At 42.8% G+C, this 13,635-nt stretch overlaps 1 pseudogene; it reads right to left on the bottom strand.

The window, feature by feature from the left end:
• Positions 1–13,635, bottom strand: part of LOC115099564 — an 84,444-nt pseudogene that overhangs the window by 52,226 nt on the left and 18,583 nt on the right.

Raw genomic sequence — 13,635 nt, 5'->3', positions numbered from 1 at the left:
CCCAAACTGTTTCTGTTCAATTGTATTCCCCCTTTACAGGTTAGGAGTCAAGGACCCCGCCTTCTACTCAAGAAGGCAGGGGTGGTTGGGAAACATACGATTCTTCGACTCTGGACTATGGCTGACTGTCTATCATTTTGGATGTGGCGGAATCAGTTCCATCGAATGATGCAAATGGATAGTGTGGCCTTTCGGTTCTCCCCGCACCATCGTCAGAAATTTTTGTCAGTGTGGAACAGCTACATACAAATGCTTCCTCATCGGGCCAGGAGTTTGAGTCTGAACGACTGACTGTTGTGATGACACCATTCCATTGTTGTTCTGGGAAGGAGTGGTTTTGGGAGAGGGAGGGGGGATCAGGAAGGGTAGAGGGAGGGTTACTGCAATGCACTGTACTCAGCAGTTTGATGACTTGTATTTCTTTATTATAAAATTAAGATCATGTATTGTTATTCCCTGTAGAAGACTCAGAGCGTGAGTCTCGCAGGATGATGTTATTTAGTATTGCAAATAAAAATTATTGAAACATAAAATGAAAAAATTATGTAAACATTTGCTAGGATAATGTGAAAAAATGGATGATTAAATATTTTTGGCACACAGAAGACTAATGTGAAGTTCCATAGCACTAAGAGGAATTGCATTTGGGTTTCTCATGCTTACATTAGTGCCATAGTATGATGGTCATTCACATTCATTCCTTTTTTTGAGATCTATAGAATATAATTTTTGGTATGTGACATATCATCTCATTGTTGGTGAGATCTTGATTATGTTGTATTTATTATTTTTTCACCTTGGGGATTTCAAAATTTAGTATTGTTAATCTTGAATAACATGCGTTATTTGTTGATTACATGTGTCATCGGCACTTTTCACAAAAATGTATGCAAATGAGAAAATAGGCAGATAAATATTTAAATAAGCTAATTAGTGATTGCCTTACAGTAAAAAAATGTTCTTTCTTACTTTGCAATGTCGCTTTAGTGCTAGATTTTTAGCTATAGTACATCTCTAGAAGTGTAGTTACCTGATTTTTCAACCACATTTCACATATGTTTCATTAAATAACACATGCTAATTGGTGATAACATGGTGGATACAGCTGTACACACTTGCAGATGTAAAAATACATTAGCAGGGCCTATTAAGTAGGGGAAAATGTGGGCCACTTTATATTGTTCTGGGACATTGTATTGTTCCACCTGAGAACCTGAAGCAACCACAGGATATGCTGCTAGACCTTGGGGAAAGGCACAGACCAGTGTTGGTGCCATGACATCAATTGGTGAAAGGGGAATAGAGGAAACAGGACCAGAATAGATCAAGTTTCCAGCATCAAATGGTTTAATGCAGGAGGCAACAGATGTAATGTGTAAGCGCAACTTCTGTGAACGAACAATATGGCTAGGACTTTCCAAAGATAAATGATCAGAAGATATTACTTGAGTTCTGTAGCTAATGGATTTATATAAGGTTCTGAGGAAAGATCTTGAGCCTGTCACAGCCAGATCTCATGCCATACCTGGTTTGGTGAAACTAAGTACAAAACACTGTTTGGCCTCTGGGTACCTTCAAAACACAGTGACCATATTTGAGGGGCTGAAGCAAACCACCTTTTCCCAGTGCTTCTACCAGGTCCTAAAAGCATGCAGAGGAAGGCAAGAAATTGTATATATTTCTCAAACCAAAAGCACAAATATAGTTAATGAAGGAATAATTTCATGCCATAGCTAAGTTACCAAATGTGTTCATAGTCTTACAAGTACATTTTGAAAGGAACGCGTATGTGTCCATAAACGCACGTTAGGGGTCAGTGGGGGAAGATATGCTTAATTTTATATCATGCATGCAAGTACACATGTATCATTTAAAATATCCCTGCTGTGCATATGTGTGCAGCCTTTACGTGCACAAGTGATGAGAATGAGAGACACTGACAATCTGACACTTTACATATCTCCCACTGTAAGAGGGGCATTTTCAACTCAGGGTGGGTTTAAGTGGGGGCAGTGTTACAAGAGTCTACAGACCCTTGTGCCCTAGGCAGACCAATCTAACACTGTCCCCCCAAAACCCAGCCTGAGTTGAAAGTGCCCCTTTTACAGTGAAAGATATATAAAGAGTGTCAGGTCAGATCCCCCCACCCTTGGGGTGTTCAGGATCCCTCTGGCTCAAAATCTCCAGACTTACGCCTCATGAGGACCAGTAGTAAAGTTATGCAGGTAACATGGCTTGCGTTGCCTTATTCAGTCTTGCAAAATTCAGGGGTTACATGGCCCCACTCTTGAATGCCCCATCGCCTGCCTGTTTTCTGCCTCCTTATTCTTGAGGTGCACACAGGTATACATGCACGTACTTCCTAGTTTCTTGCTCGCGCGCTGCCCACATACACATGTATGGGGCCATTTTTGCATGCACAAGGCTTTTAAAATCCAGCTGTTAGGTTTTACCCATGTTCCACTCATTCCACCCCATAACAAGAAAGACTCTGCAACTATAAGAACTTTCATTCTATTAATATACAGGTGGTCTGTGTTACACATATGCTACTAACAAATGTAGTGCTCGGATATCCAGGATGCACCCATGATTCCTATATTCTTCAGCAAGCTGCCCTGTTCCAGCAAGTTAAGAATGGCTGTATTGTAAAAGATGGTTGCAGGGTAAGTATTTGACAATCTTGCATGATTTATATCTATTTTCAGAGACTTTTAGACATGTGTTAGGATGACTTTTTCACAGCATGCTGAGGCATAGTCATAGGGCTTGGCAGACTCACAAGCATATTATCTACATACCGTAGGTCTCACAAGCTGCCAGGAGTACTGGTCTGCCTTATAATCTAAAAGGAGGGCGTAGTGAACAACACACACTTATAGAGAAATCACAACAAAAAAATGTGTGGCATAAAGTATTCTGGACAATAACAGTGTAACATCACAAAGATTGTTTATTTTACATATGCATTGCTCTTTACACAATATACAAATTTGGAAATTTCCAGTCCCCCCGACGCAGCTTGATGTGAAACACAGCCGTGTCGGGGTCCTTCACATTCACACAATTGTTTACTGTGTATTTAATTTTGTGCACATTGTTCAGTGTGCATATATAAAATAAACAATCTTTGTGATGTTACACTGTTATTGTCCAGTATACGTTATGCCACACATTTTTTGTTCTGCCTTACAGTCTCACAGCCTGTAGGATGGTGAGACTTGCATCTCTCTCTTTCTCTACCTAGAAATTAAAAATATCAGAACATTGTCTCAAGAAAGTTACTTACTATGCACATATTTTATGAAGGGTATTTCTCTAATTTTATTTTAAATGTTCCAGACTAGCACTAGTCACTGACTTCCATGCATGCACAGGGTCAGATATTCCAGAAAACATGTAATTTATGAGTGCATCTTCTGATTTTGCTTTTTCCCTGTTGTATGTCTACAGAAACAGGAAAACTTAAAAGCATGAAATGAGAAATGTACACTCTGGAAGTAAAAGTGAAAGTCCACATTTCCCATCTTGTAATGCTTTCTTAACCAATGAAATGTCTTTGATTATTACTCGCTCTAAGAGTTTCTACCTCCACGAGTTTATCATGTGTTGTTTTACAGTGTGGACTGAGCTGCATCTGGATCTGAGTGATGAGTTTTGGACATGTCAAAAAGGGGTTTTTCAATGCTGCAGAGACTGCAAGTTGCCACAACCAAGGTGAAGGAATATAAAAATGACAAAATGTCTGTGTGTTCTCCAGTGGATGACAAATGTTCTGCAAGAGCTAGCATCCAGCATTTAGTTTTAACAAGTTAGGAAAAGGGCTGTACTGTTTAGCCTGCCCAGAGATCAGCATTGCATAGCCAGCAGAGGAGGAAGCTAAAGGCATGCTGGGAGACCATTTAAGGTAGAAAAGTTGCAATTTGGCAGTCTCTGTCTTTATACAGGATGAGGAAGGCCAGGAGTTGGAGCCATGAAGAGAAGAGTACATTTGGCGCACGCATGTTATAAAATTTCGAGTCGGTGCACGCAAGGGGGGTAGAGATATGCAAGTACGCATGGCAACGCATCAGGGCCTTCCCCAGTTCCTTCACAACCCCCTAGCTTAACCTCCCTTCCCCTTCCCTCCCCTCCCCATCCTAAAGACCCCCAATTTTATTATTTTACCTTTTGCTCCTGCCTCTGAGCAGGAGCAAGTTGCGCACACCGGCACAGTGGCAAATGCCTGCTGTGCCGGACGCCTCTAGACCTGCTCCGCCTCCGGACCACCCCTTTTTCTAGCCCCGGGACTTACAGGCGTCCCTGGGGTTTACGCCCGTGGCCGGGCCCTTTGAAAATTGGCCCAGCGCGTGTAAGGCCTGGCCATATACCCCAGTCTTTTATGCATGTAAGTCTTTAAAATCCAACCCTTACTATACTGGAAGTGCAGAAATGTTTTGCAAAAATAAATGCTAGTACAGAAAATGCGCTATTGAGAAAAACGCAGTTCAAATTTCTCCATCAAATGAATTTTTCTCAAATAAGAACCTTCAAAGCAGAGCTATGCTCAACAGATATTTGTGTTGAATGAAATAAGGATAAAGGGCGTTTTAAGCATGGATTTTGGGGCTGCGAGATTATACAACATTTTTGGAAGAAAATACAAAAATATATCCTGAACAGGATTTTGGTACCAATGTGTCCTATAGTTGTTATGAATCGGAGAGTGGACCCTTGTTCTGAGGTAGAGTCTGCACTGCCGAAAAGGAAGTTAACCCTCGTCTGTCTCTACCATCAGATGGCAAGGCCTGTTGAAGATGTTGAGAGGACGGCTCACCCTGGAAGCTCGTGATCCCTCCAGGAGGAGCCCGTAGGGACACGGCCGCTGGGACTTAGGTGACTCCCTGAATAATGAAGATGGACTGGATGCAGGCGCCTCCTGCAGGTCGTGGGTTCCAGACGGCTGGTGCCTCCAGCAGGTCGTGAGAAGTCCGGGAGTATACGTAGAAGAATAGTCCCAATCCAGTCCAAGGGTCGAAGTCCAGAGGGAGGTCGAGAGCTGGTCCAGGAGCAGAAAAGGAGAATGGTCCGAAGCCAGTCCAAGTCGATACCAGAAATCACCACCACCGGTCTGAGGGTCAGGAGCCAAAGAATCAGTCGAACAAGGAGAAGAGCAGGAACGGAGCAAAGAGCGGATCCGGAACACCAAAACAGGAACCAAGCACAGAGCCTCAATACCAAGGCAAGATCTGAGGAGCAGACCTTGCTTAAATACCTGGAAGAAGGGAGGAGCCTTCAGGAGGGAGCCATGACATTTCCTGTCATGGCCCCTTTAAATCTAATCTTCAGCCGCGCGCGTGGCCCTATGCAGCCGGGAAGAGGGAGGAGTCATCTCAGCTCCGCTGGGTTCCGCGGCCGGCCCGGGCAGCGGCCAAGGCCGTGGTAAGAATGTCAGAGGATGTTCCCTGCTCCTGCAGGAGGCCTCCAGGCCTACCCAACAAGGCCGTGGTAAGAATGTCAGAGGATGTTCCCTGCTCCTGCAGGAGCCTCCAGGCCTACCCGACATCGCGGGTGAGTACTTGGTCCTGGCCGCGGGCCGCGGTCATGACGGTCAGCCCCGGTCATGGTTTGCCGCGGCTGGTGGCCATAACAATAGTATGGCTCTTTGGTAATTATACTGAAATATATCCTAGGATGAAATGGGTACAATGTATATTTATGGACAAAGTTAGTTTAATAGGTATACAAACCATACTGAATAATTGGCTGATGGACACCACTCTCCCATAAGATTATGGAAATACAAAATGTTTAAACTATTACCTTTTTAATATTTGACAGCAAGAAATCAAACAGAACAAAAACAAGAGTTAATGTTGGAAATTTGGCAAGACTTTATTTCTGCAATGACACCAGAAATTAGGAATTCCATCTATAGCTTATAACCTGGAATTGGAAACACAGTTCTTTGCAGTTTTATGTCTATGCTTTATGTTATATATGTATTTCATCTATGTCTTTTATGTTTTTATAATTATCTTACATTTTATATATCCCATATATTTCATGTACACTCTTACTTTTATTGGCTACTCTCTAAATGGGATGTGTGTTGTGAGACCTCTGATGCAATTTGAAAAGATGAACTCAACAGGCAATTGGGATCTCTTGGGGATGCTGTTAATGTTACAGATCCATACTGCTTGATTCTTGCTGCTTGCTGTTTGATGCTTGCTGATTGCTGCTTGATCGGCATTGTAGGAAAAGAGAGAGGGTTGGGAGGAGGAGGGATAAAGGGGAAAAGGGGAAAATATTTCTTTGTTTGTTTATATGTATGGTCAAGTTTGTATTAAGACTGGTCAAATGTGTGATGGTATATTTTCAGTACACTGTGAACCCCATAAATAAAGTTTAAAAAAAAATCCCCGGAATGCCCATGCCCCACCCAGATCACAGCCACACCACATCCCTTTTTCGGAAAAAATGCTTGTGCATGTAGCAGGAAACTTTTAAAAACTATGCAGCATGTGCCAGCTCGACTTCTGCACATATCTCCCAACTTTGACGTGCATTGGGCTTTTAAAATTCACCTCACATTGTGTTATTGAGTCTCAGTCCCTGCTTCACAATTTCTTGTAATCATAGCTCCAAGAATCTAAAGCTAATTTCTATTTCCCGTATGTCAGCAAAGTCATTGTTTAATTTTAACTACTCTATTCTTACCTTTTTTTTTTTAACTTTTTTATTTAAATTTTATTGACTATGACCTAGATTCTCTAATTATCTCTGGGTTCTTTGAATCGTGTGGTACAGGGGGGCAGGGGGGGTGAAGCGGGGGGCGGGCCTGTGAAAGCCAGCAGCAATCACACCTCTGCAGTGTGATCGCTGCTGGCTTTCGCACCCAATAGTGCCATCATAAATGTTGTGCTATTGGGTTTGAAATTGGCAGCGAAAAGGGGCTTTTTGCGTGCGATCGCTTTGAAAAATGACCCCCTATAATGCTGGAAAATGACCACTTTCAAACACTGGAATAAATACAAAAGGTCAATATTAAATTTTCATTTTACACTCAAAATAAAACCCCTATCTCCCCCCCCCCCCCCCCCCACACACATTAAAATCCCTTCCTTTCCCCTTAGTCCCCCTCTTAGCAATGTCTAATACATCAAAGATCTCTAAAAACATTGCCTCCATGCAAGCTAAGTTGAGAACATGAAGGTCAGAACAGTTGTGCAGCAAATAGAACTAAACTCCAGAAGACACTATCTTCCTTCCATGCAATGAATGGATGCCATATTTTCTCAAAGTTTTTCTATGTAACGCTGTTAACTTTCTTAGATACTGCATTTTATTCAAGCGCTGCATATCTCACTCTATCAAAGGAGCTTCTTTACGTTTCCTGTAATAGGATATCTCACATTGAGCAGCCAAACAAAATTGTGAAATAAGTTGCTGGAACTCTGGTGCAATATCTACATCATACATGCCCTGCAATACCAAACCAGGCTATTGCTGGGTGAGCACACCTGTCACTGATTTAATCTGTCTAAAAATTGCTTGCCAATACTTTACAATGCACTGGCAATCCCACCAAATATAGATAAAAGTGCTTTTTTTAGGTTAAGTAATGGGTCAAAAAGCACATCAGCTCAGTACTCAAAGGTGGCTTTTATAAGCTCAACATCATAAAAAAGCTCAAGCCGCTGCTCCATACGCATGACCTTAAAACAGTCATCCAAGCCACTATGTCATCCAAGTTAGACTACTGTAACTTGCTGTACCTTGGTCTCCCCTACTCTACCATTAAACCATTACACATCATTCAAAATGCCACTGCAAGGATAATCAGCAACACTAAAAAAACAGACCACATAACACCTATCCTAAAAGACCTGCATTGGCTTCCCATCCCATCACGCATACTCTTCAAATCACTCACCATCATACATAAAGCGATATACAATGATAACTCCACGTGGCTCAGTGAACCCCTCCATTTCACGCAATCCGCCCGCCCCACCAGAACAAACCATAAATTTACCCTACAAGTCCCACCCCTTAAAAGGGCCCGACTAACATCAACCAGGGACCGCGCCCTATCACTTGCAGGCCCAACCCAATGGAACGCACTGCCCTCAAACCTCCGCCAGGAATCATGCCCAAATAAATTCCGCAAAATGCTAAAAACCTGGCTTTTCCACCAAGCCTTTCCGGATTAGCAATCTTCCCTCTCCCTCCCCCTCTCCCTTCCCTGCCCTGCCCCCCCCCCAAATTAATTAACTGCCCCCCTCCTTCCCCCTGTAAATAGCCACCCTCTATACCTCCCCCTACACCTTCCCGCACTTTGCAATTCTTCTGTTTCTCCTCCAAGTTCTCCCCTGATTAGCAGCCTTTCCTCCCCCTGCCCTCTCTTTTTTAAACAGCTGCCCCTTTTAAACAGTTGCCCCTCCTCCTCCCCCCCCCCCCCCCTGTAATTAGCCACCCAACCTACCTTCCCGCACCCCTCTCTTTGTAAATATTTCCTCTTACCCTTCCCCCTCGTTATCGAATTTAACTAGTTTAACTTTTGCTTCTGGCTCCCCGTTAGAGCCCCCTCTACTCTTGTTTGCTGGTTATCCACCCCCATATCCCCGTTCTATGTATTTTCTACCTGCTGTTACAATGTAAACCGACATGATGTGTATTTTAATGCCGGTATAGAAAAACTGTTAAATAAATAAATAAATAAATAAATAAATAAATAAATAAATAAATAAATAAATAAATAAAAGTGCCCCTACCCCCACACTCCCTCCAGCAAGTTTCTGAAACATATGGGAATGTTTTGTGTAACTGATCTGGAGTCAGATATCAGTGCATAAGCACCTTCTACACATTTTCCATAATGCTCACAGATAGCAAGCACCTGCTGGTAGATAAGAAAATTGAATCTCAATCTGGTTCAGAAATAATATTTCCCATATCCTCCTCCCATGGCTTGAGGTGTGAAGTTTTATCTGGTGGGGGACGGGGGTGTCTTGATTAAGTAACATTTATATTGCTGAGATCATCCCTTTGCACTTGTCTGCTTATCACAGAGCACCTAAAAAATGTTTTGCCCTTTTGAAAATCTAGGAGCACACTTTTCTATGACATATAGTGGTCCATATCCAGACACAATCCAGCTAGCAAAGTAAGCCAGATAAAGTTATCTGGCTAACTTTGGAGGTATATTCAATAGTGAAACTGCATTGTTGAATATAACCGACTATCTTAAAGTTAGCCAGCTTACTATAGCCACCTAGCTTTAGGACAGCTTTTTGACCATAACAGACTTAGCCTGCTAAGTCATCCAGCTAACTCTGAATATCAGAGTTAGCTGGCTAACTCAACTCCTTCCAGTTACGCCTCTGGAATGCCCCTGACTTAGGCCTAGATTTATCAAAATGCGGTAAGTACCGCATGTGATAGCAAAAGGGGTGTGGTTTATGCTAATGTAGTATTTATCACATTTTGCGATAATTACCTATGTGAAGAGATAAGTTAGTGCACATTGTGATACCACTTCATATTCTGCGATACAAGCCAAACCTGATGTATTTCCTGCATTCAACCACTGGGGGACCCATTGTTCAGAGAGAGAGAGAGAGAGAGAGAGAGAGAGAGAGAGAGAGAGAGAGAGAGAGAGAGAGAGAGAGAGAGAGAGAGAGAGAGAGAGAGAGAGAGAGAGAGAGAGAGAGAGAGAGACTGGCCATGATAGCATGTCCCATGCATAGGTATTTGTATCCCTAGGATAGGCCCACCTAGTAACTCGAGGTGGGGAGTAGGTAAGAGTGTAGGGGGTTAGGGGCCGCTTTCACATTGTACATGAGACGTACGAACAGAACAGTGGTCTCTTGTGAGGATTGGCTGGCCTTCGGAGTGAGGAAACGCACTCCAAGATGAGATTTGGGCAAGGGTCTCTCAACCTAGCTTGATGTTACCCAGGTAGAGAGTCCATCAAGCTAGGTTGAGAGACCCTTGCCCAAATCTCATCTTGGAGTGCGTTTCCTCACTCCGAAGGCCAGCCAATCCTCACAAGAGACCACTGTTCTGTTCGTACGTCTCATGTACAATGTGAAAGCGGCCCCTAACCCCCTACACTCTTACCTACTCCCCACCTCGAGTTACTAGGTGGGCCTATCCTAGGGATACAAATACCTATGCATGGGACATGCTATTATGGCCAGTCTGTCTCTCTCTCTCTCTCTCTCACTCATGCGATCGCATCATGCGATCTCTCATGCAATCGCACCATACAATATGGTGCGATCGCATGCGGTAAAAACATTTTCACATGCATTAAAGGCCTATCGCATGCAAAAACAGGGCTTTTCGCATGCGATAAGCCCTTAACGCATGCGAAAACGCCCTACCGCATTTTGAAAAATGAGGCCCTTAGCTGGCTAAATTCTATCGGGTTATGTTATTAGTTTGCTAGAATTTAGCTGGATAAAAAACCAAATATTCATTTAGTTGGCTAACTTCTGAGTTACACCATAAAGTACACGACCTTGTGGGTCCTCTCTATAATATACTACTTTTCAACCAAGAGAAGATGGCGTGTCTGAAACCCTCCATGCTATTTAAATATTAAAGGGACCAATTACCTCTCATCATTCCAGAGCAAGGCTGCAGGTAATCTTTGAGCAGATCTATCTCCACCAGAAGTTCCCTACCACGTACTGTGTTCTTTATTTCAACTACTACCACCAGTATATCTTGGCTATACAATTAAGTTCCCTTTTCCATCCCTTTCAACTAACTTCACTCTGTACTCTAATAAGTCTTCCATCATGTCCTTGTGGTACCCATTCTTGTGCTATAGGCAAGATGACTGTTATCTTCTCATTCTCCTCCCACTGAAGGGCTCAGTGCCAGTGGAGCTCCACCTTCTAACAAGCTTGAGGAGCCTATGCAGCTAGGGCATGGACATCTTATCCAAGAAGCGTGCCTCGGGAGGAGGCATTCAGGCCTGTGCCTATATTGTGGGGCTGCAGGACATCATCTGGCTTCTTGGCCTGAGTTCAGTAAGGGTCCTGAACTTGGGCATCACCTCTTCATCCCCCCAGCTGACACTCCCAGTTACTGTAACCTGGAACTCCTGTTCCTTTCCTACCCTGGCTTTGGTCGATTCAGGAGCCGGTGGAACCTTCCTTGTGAGGGATCTGGCCCAACTCCTGGGCATCCCTACATGTACCATTGAGAAACCATTGCTTATCGCCTCTATCTATGGCAACCCATTACCTGAGAGGATCACCCAAGTCACTGACCCTGTTCATCTTCAGATTGGAACCTTGCTTGAGGAGGAAGCAGAATTCTTTGTGCTGGATATATCCATCTACCCAGTAGTGCTAGGTTTACCCTGGCTTCAGCATCATTCCCTGTGATTCAATTGGGAGACTCTGCAAGTCTCAGAGTGGAGTCTGCCTGCCACCGCTCTTGTTTAAGAAAAGTGGAACTACCCTCCATGCTCCTACTGGTGGCCACTGTCTCAGGCCTTCCCGCACCATACACTGACTTTGAGGATGTTTTCTCCAAGCAGAAGGCTGAAATCCTTCCGCCACACTGAGAATTTGATTGCCCTATCAACCTCTTGCCTGGAACCGTGCCCTCCCAGGGGCAGAACCTACCCTCTTCTCTGTACCAGAGACCAAAGCTATGATGGACTACATTCGTGAAAACCTGGCTAAGGGGTTTATTCATCCCTCCACATCACCTGCCAGTGCAGGCTTCTTTTTCATTACCAAAAAGGATGGATCTTTACAGCTGTGTATTGACTATCATGGCCTAAATGCCATCACTTGCAAGGAGAAGTACCCTCTGCCCTTGATCAATGAACTATTTGATCGCCTCCAAGGGGGCCACCATTTTTAATAAATTAGACCTGCAAGGAGCCTACAATCTGATCCATATAAGCCCAGAAGATGTTTGGAAAACCTGGTTTAATTTTGATCCACGTTACAATCCTGCAGAAAAGAAATTACGTGCTGATGCCCTATCTCGTTCCTTTGAGCCCGAAGATTCCCAGGAAGAGCCTCGGCATATTATTGACCCAGCTTGTATTTACCTGTCTGTTGCCATGACCGTGCCTGCAGGGAAGATGGTGGTGCCCCGCAAGCTTCGTGAAATGGTACTGCAGTGGGCACATAACTCCTGAGTCGCTGGACACCCCGGATGTGCACTGACATTGTCTCTCCTTCAACGTTACTATTGGTGGCAAACTATGTCCTTGGATACTCAAGACTATGTGGATTCCTGCCCCATGTGTGCACAACAAAAGACACCTGTGAGTTGACTCTAGGGACTATTGCAGCCATTGTCAGCCCCCAGAGAGCCCTGGACTCACCTGTCCACTGATTTCATGGTGGACCTTCCGGTATCTAATGGGAACACCATTATCTGGGTGGTTATGGACAGGTTCTCCAAGATGGCTTACTTTAACCCACTTCCTAGCTTGCCCTATGCACCTGAACTAGCACACCAGTTCTGCTTGCAAATATGGACAACAAAGTGGATTAGAAGCCAAAATGTCCAATGAGAAACTTTTTATTGAGACGTATTTCCTTCTAGCAAGCCCGACTCATGCCAGGTTTTGCCCCTGCATTGGGGCTGCCTCAGGGGCTAAAATACACAAACATCCATAACTCAAAACAGTACATATAAATTCATAATTATAACACAATACAGTAAAACATATATAATTGTAACATGAAATTTGGTTGTGTATAGATATTAAAAATACCAATGAAAGACACTTTCTATAATGTTTCCTTATAAGTATGTTTATTTATAATTGAAAGTCCATGGTTTTACTTGTATATAGTCAATCTTAAGGATCAGTCTCATATGCCAGATTATATGTTATGGTCTCTAAAAGGGTGCATGAAACATAAAAAGAAAAATATATAATTAAAACTAACCCAAAAATAAAACAAAAATTAATTTATTCTTGAGGTCATGTATATCCAATAAAAAGACTCAAAAAATAAAAGTTAAACTGTTTTAATGGTAAAGATTGAATATTAAAAAAAAGTCTATAAAATGAGATGTGACTACAGTTGTTAAAGAGATTTGATAGCTGTATGCTCTGTGATTAATGTAACATTATACAGCCAAAGGAAAAATATTTAAAAGTAGTTTCTGCTCTAGTCCTAATAATGACTACAATGTGCAACTAAATCCATAAATCACTCAAAAGGGAAATTAAATTACAATAGTTAAAAACAAAATGTAAAAAGTGGGGTGGGGAAATAAAATAGAAATGTTAAGAATTAGACTCCATGTAAAAAAGGTTAGTTAGAACTCCAGCGGGGCTCATAAGGAACATGTAACAAAACTTGTGGTGATCACTACTGCAGGAATGCAACAATGTTTCCCATGGTTTTGCAACAAAATAACCTGACATTTAAGCTAGTAAGGCATTTAAAAAGTAGACAAAAAGTTGCTATTTACTTATTTCCTTGTATCAACATCAGGGCACAGACTGTCTCTGCTCTGATTGCTAGAATTTTAAAGGGCTGAAATGAGCCATTTAAAACGCTAAAAATCGTGCCAAAAAGCTGCGCCAATCAAAACAGGGGGTGTGGTTAAGAAATGCCCGTATCTGATAGATCAAGAAGAACACTGAATTTATGA

Source organism: Rhinatrema bivittatum, chromosome 9 (assembly GCF_901001135.1).
Source record: "Rhinatrema bivittatum chromosome 9, aRhiBiv1.1, whole genome shotgun sequence".
In the NCBI taxonomy this organism is placed as follows: domain Eukaryota; kingdom Metazoa; phylum Chordata; class Amphibia; order Gymnophiona; family Rhinatrematidae; genus Rhinatrema; species Rhinatrema bivittatum.
Note: the sequence above shows the minus strand (reverse complement) of the source record. Positions and strands in the feature narration are given on the sequence as shown.